This window comes from Pteropus alecto, unplaced genomic scaffold, assembly GCF_000325575.1.
Source record: "Pteropus alecto unplaced genomic scaffold, ASM32557v1 scaffold135, whole genome shotgun sequence".
NCBI lineage: Eukaryota > Metazoa > Chordata > Mammalia > Chiroptera > Pteropodidae > Pteropus > Pteropus alecto.
In genome coordinates, this window is record NW_006438076.1 from 3,040,072 (window position 1) to 3,046,528 (window position 6,457).

The window sequence follows — 6,457 nt, forward strand, 5'->3', positions numbered from 1 at the left end:
AGCTATCTTTAATCATTGAAAATAATCAGAGAAATTTTACCCCGAGTCAGCATAGCCTAGATAGCTTGGATTACAGAGTAGGGAGGCTGGAATGTGCCTAAAATGAAATAATGGTTAGAGCCAGTGAAAGGTTGGGGATTTAGCAGTAATATAATTAGTATAAGAAAATGTTTTTCCATTCTTTTTGTTAAAGTTCTACATGCACATGATTTAAAAAAAAAAACTAAAAGGCTTATAATGAAAACGTATTCTTTGCCCGGCTTTTATTTTTAGCTCTCTCCCAAATGTTCACTGTGTGCCTCTGGGAAGTACTAATTATTTTCCTTAGGTCAGAGGGCAGGCTCCCCCAGCACTCTCCTGGGTGGGACAGGGGTGGGGAGGGGGGTGAGGAGCCCTGGCTAGTATGTTCCTGGAAGTAGCTCCTGGGCTGCTGGTGACCAGGTAGGTTGCTTCCAGGCTGGGCAAGTCCAACCTGAGCCGGAAAGCACTTTCTCCATCTTCATACAATACCTTGTCTTTAAATTTAAAAACTATCTCTCTCCTGCTTTGGGCTCCTCGCTCACTTTGATTTCCTTCCAGGCTCCTTAAAGGGCTCCAGCCTTGGTGTAGTGTCTTTGTGTGCTGCTCTTCACCCAAGTGACCTGGCTGCAGAGCTGAATCAGTTTGGAGACCTTTCTCTGTAATGCTGATGCCTCATAAATGTTTCTCTGACCTTGATCTCTCCCTTGACCTCTTGACCTTTATATCTACGTGCCTGTGGTCATCTCTTCTTGGGAGTTCCCTGTCTAGTCCTTGGAATCTTGGCCAAACTGCTCATCGTCCTCTCCAGTCCTGGTCCTACCACCCCCCGCTTCCCCCGTTCCTGCCTTAGGTGGCATCATCATTTCTTGGGAACCACCCTCATCCCCTCATACCTGTCCCCAAACCCTGGTAGTCTGCTCTGTTTTACTCAAACTGTCTCTGACAATGCACTTCCTTCTTTAATCCTACAACTTCTTCCTGCATGCCAGCTTTACTCTCCCCACCCCTTCAACTGTGATGGGATAGTCTGGGAGGTGGAGGGATTAGAAATAGGATCAGAGGTAGCCTGCCAGTTCCCACCAGAGACCACACTCAGAAAGGGAGTGTTGAGAGCATCCACAGTTCCTGGGGTCAGAGCAGGGGAGGACTGTTTTAACTGGGACAGATAACCCAAAATACACCCCTGTATGTTCCTAATATGCTACCCTTGGCTTTCTAGGCTAAGTGCCTAGTAAAATAAACAAACATACAAAAAACATGGCCACCTGTCTGCTCGTGCAAAGTATGCCACATGGATGTAGTGTGCTGGCTGGAAAATTATTGCTTGGCTATCGCCTATGGGAACATAGGCTATCGCCCATGGGAACATAGGCTATCACCCATGGGAACATAACATTCTAACAATAAGCTTTCTGCTTCTGTAACCCCGCTTGCACACCAGACCAGTGGGTTGACAGGTAGTGAATAGGAGAAAAATAGACCTTTGTGTTTAAGATAGAATGAGGAATGGGATTTACGGCTTAAAAACCCTGTACCTCTACATTTCGGGGCTGCTTAATTTGGGGTCTGCGTACCCCTGGCAGACCCAGCTGGCTGAATAAAGAGCATGTTTCCTATAACTCACTGATTTCTGGTGGTCCGTGTATCTTTCGGGGGCTGGCGGCTACAACAGTAGATACCTTTTCCCCCAGTGGGGTAAAGAAAGGCTCGCTCAGTGCAATGTAGTTCTCACACTAACTACCCAAATGTCAGGCCAGACATCACAAGATATGATGGCACAGTCCTGCACAAGGTTTCTTTCCAGACGCCAGCCTCAAGCTCGGGTTTCCAACCACCCACATTTCTGACCAGTGTATGGGAGGAAAAGTTTTTCCTCAGCCTTAGGGTCCCTGGTTGGATTTGAAAATTAAATTGACACATCACCAAGAGAAAGATGTGGGGGTCCAGAATGAGTCATCTTAAGTTGTGCCTCTGTGGTATGCAGATTATTTTGAGTTCAAGGCAATTTTAGCTTCAGGCTCAAGAGAAACTTCTGCCCCACCTCCCCTTAACTACCTAGAGTTTGAATTAAAAGCCTTGCTTATCAGAGATTATCAGCAATAACTTCTTTGACCTATCTTAGAAGAGAGCAAACTTCTATTTACTCAAGGTCTGTTCTTATCCTGCAGTGACTTTTTGAAGCCCCCAAGGCACCTTATCTCATCTCTAGCTCAGAATGTTGTATATATATACCCATGTTCCTTTCTTATCTCTGAAACTTTGGAGTCTCTAACTCTCATGTATGTGGGTTCCCATACATAGGTAGGTATTAAATTTGGTTATTTTCTCTTACAAACCTGTCTCATGTCTATTTGATTATTAGACCACCCAGAAGAACGTCAAGGATAGAGGCAAGTTTGTTCTTCCCCCACTGTTGGCACTGTGAGCAGGATAAACTCACTGACTGGAACCCCACACTTCCCCATGAGGCTGCTGCAGATAAAGAGACCCTGGGGCATTCTTAACCGTGTCAGGGCACCCCCGGATCTCTGTGCAGGATCCAGTGGAAGTGAGAGTGGTAAGAATCTTTTTCTCTCTTCTAAATTTAGATTGGCAGTAGAAAATATTTGTGAAACTAGTTTCTTGCACTAGCAATTCTTGGTTACTTGGTGTGAGCACACATGGGTTTTGTTTTTCTCTGCTCTGTCTGATTTCTCTCCTTTAATCTTCTTAGATGTCCTGAGAGCTTGGCCTTATGACTAGTGAGAGTATTTTCTCTCTGCCTCTACCATCTGGAGGGTGCACGTGCTAAGGCATCGCTTGCTCTCCATCCGGCCATGACAAGCTCACAAGGAGTTTTCTGTGTCTATCCTGTTTCTCCCGCTGATGGTCCATTATCCCAGCTGGATGATGCCTCTGCATCTGGCGGTCAACCACATAGGCTGTGGATTCAAGCTTAGGGAACCTTAAACCTTATTCTGTTTAAGGGGAGGGGAAAGCATGTGATTACCTGTGTTTTGGAACAACTGTTTAAAGACAGCCCCGTCCCCCATCTTTCTTAGGCTAACTCAAGTCATCTTCCTCATAAGGGGTGCATCTTTTTCCACTCTCCTTTGGGATTCTCCTTGCATTCATAGTATTGGTTTGAGTTGCTATAGATCCTCCCATCAAGGCCAGATGATGGAATCTTTTAATTGGAAAATTTTCTAAGTTAAAAAGAAAAAACATTTTTCTTAGCAAGCCCTCATTCTAATAGCTAGTCATTAAGATTCTCTTAGTAAAATGGAAGGACAGCAATTGAAACAGAAATCAAAGTCTACTCAGACCCCTTTCTATTTGCCTGTAGACATTTGCAGATACTGTAAAAATCAAGACATTGGAAGTACAGTTGTCCTGCAGTTAAGAAGAAAAATGAAAGGAAAAAATAGTGAAATCTTACTACAAAGACAACGGAAAAATTTTGTATCCTAAGAATTCGACTTGGTAATTTGTCATGTTGGAAGCTCTAAAAGACGGCCAGACAGAAATGTGGGCTAACCTCCATTTATGGTTAGGGTTCTACCAAATTGCTGCCAGCCCTCACGGAAATTATAATCTAAAATTACAATGACTATTATGAAGACTGTGCCAATTAGAAAAAACAATTGTGCTAAATGGAATGGACATTGATGGAGTTAAAACAGGTTTTAGTACAGGAGCACCAAAGGCTGAATGGGCCCAGTTGACCCCCTGTTGGTCTCCCACAATTAAAGGGCCCCAATAAGTCTGCCATATTTACTCCAGCGTGGAGAAATTGAAAAGACTGGTGGGAAGTGATTACAATGAGAAATCTGACCAGCAATCACTGGGGCAACCATCAGGCTAGTTAAAGATTGATAACAGGGATAGGGGCCCAGGGCCAGGGGCCCTTGGCTTGACCCCTCTCCGGGCACCCGAAGCCTTTTTACTCAAGAGCGGGTAGAATGGTCAGAAGATAGAAAAAAGCAATTTCCAGGACACTAGGATTTCTTGAACTGTGGTACCAAAACCCATTGGTGAAGCCCTGATTCAGGTTACAATTAGACTAGAAGAATATGGAAATGTAAGAGTTGATAAGATTATAAAAATTGAAATGTTTATGTCAACTTTGATTGCATCTTTGCCTGATAGTATTGTGGAAATAGACATTGCGTCTCCCAGGGTGAAGTGGGGCATAAAGGCTGTCAATTCTTTCTTTTGGCTATCACTCTAGAAGGTGGTAATCTTTACACCCTCTTGGGTCCATGGAATTATTTCATAATGCTGGAAACATTTACTGTTTGTCCCATCTGGAAACTGACAAGATATTTGAAAGGATTTAATAACTTTTTTTTTTATCAGCAATTTGGCCAAATTGGCAACTAATGTCAGAGCCTGAAAATAATATGTATATTTTTATTTTGATCCCCCTCCCTAAGCTAAAATAAAACGATATACCCAGAGGGAAAGAAGCAAATTAGAGATTATGTAGTTAGACAGGTAGGTCAACCTACAATGTCTCTTAAGTTTCAACACAAATTTTGAGAGCAATTGTTATCTTACAAATCTTTGTGAAACCAGAAATGCAGCCCTAGAAGCAGTTCAAGTCCACCTATCTTTATCATCTCCAATTCCTAAGACTGAAAAAAAGAGAGAGAGAGAACGCTTAGGGTATTTTTAAAAGTAGAAACTACTTCTGTGGCTCCAAGGATCCCTTGCCAAGGACAAATACAAATAAATCTTAAGTGCATTCTCCACAAATATTAGTAAGAAAAAGCTTTAGCCATCTACACAGAGAATCTTGATTTATTTTGCATTATCTGATCCATCCTATTGCAATAATTTTAATAATAATGAAGGGTAGGAGGTTTCTGTTCATGTCTGTTTGTATGTTCATGTGTGTTGTGTGGCATTTTCTACCTCTGGATGTTATCGTTGATTTAAAAAAAAAAAAAAATGACCTCTATTAAATTGGCTTCAATGAGTGCTTATATGAGAATTCTTAAAAATATAACAGAAGCTAATTCAAATGCTTTTCAGAATCACATGTTCTGGGAAAATATTTGAGATCAAAGCTGGTTTGAGTTTGGTTTGGTTAAATAGACATACCTTTAGAATAATCAGCATTAAATAATACTTTTATTCTACCTGAGTTTATTAGTCAAATAAGTTTATGTTATCTCTGTTGCAAAATTTGTCAGTGAAAAAAGTAACTTAGTATGATAAAATTTTAATAAGTAATTTAATCTTAATTGCTAGGAACAAGTAAATTGAATATAAGTATGATAAAAGGCTTCTTTTTAGGTGAACTTTTCAGTGATGATTATATTGTTAAAATGGTTTCCTAAATCTCTTTGGTAACTTGAAACTTTTTAAGTATTGCTAGATAAATTAAATAATGGATATTTACAGAATGTCTAGACCATTTCCAAATAAGATAAAATAATGAAACATTAATTACTGAACATAGTTTATCTTCTTTTTGCTTATTAGAGAGAAAGAAAAAATATTTTGGTCTATTAGTGAACATGTCTTGCGCCACATTAAAAAAATGTGCTAGGAGGAAATATATTTCTAGAAATTACTAGATGTGTTAATAAATGTATCAATCTAAAAAGTACTGGTGTAACAGTTCACAATTGCTTACTTCTTAGTTTTCACTAGAAATTAAGATTTTTTTTTTAAGGGTAAGTAAGAATTCTAATAAATGTAATTAAAGCCACAGAAATTAAAAATAAGGAAAAGGACTGCATATATGAGGAAAATAAGATATGTTTTGGCTTTTGTTAAAAAAAAAGATATGATATATGGAGATGAGTTTTTGTTAAGGGAAGGGAAGTAATTTTGTCCTGATTATTTCTGAATAGATGAGAGAACAAGAATGTGTACTAAAAGGGAGAGAGTTGTACAAAGTTGTAGAAAGTTTAAAAGACTGGAGGAATCTTGAGAAAGAAAATTTTATGTGTGGTCAAGCTGAAATTTAATCAAGTAAGTGAATTTAAATATCAAAAGTATGCTGATGCAATGTTAGAGTTTGGTTTTCTCTCTCTACTAAAAAGGACTTTTGGTCTGCCACTGATATTGTGAAAAGGTTTTCTGTCTAGAAAGCAGAGATTCTGTATTTTCTCAAAATAATTTTCTGTGTTTTATGTTGTTTTAATCTAGTCTTTGATTACTTAAAAAAAATGAATCATCTCAATAGTAAGAACTAAGTTTTGCTAAAAATTATGTTATCTTCTATTTTTTTTCTTTGAAATCTTCTTTGCCACTTTGGTTAAATGTATAATTTGCTTCATAACGACTTATGATCCTATTTAGTCAAATGTTCAAATTTCTTGATATATTTTGACAAATTTCCCAAAGTTTAAATAGTAGAGTCTTGACCTGAGAATAACTTTGAGGTATTCCAGAAGTCCCTGGTGACACTTCAAAATGTTTGTTTTCTCTCCTTACATAAGAG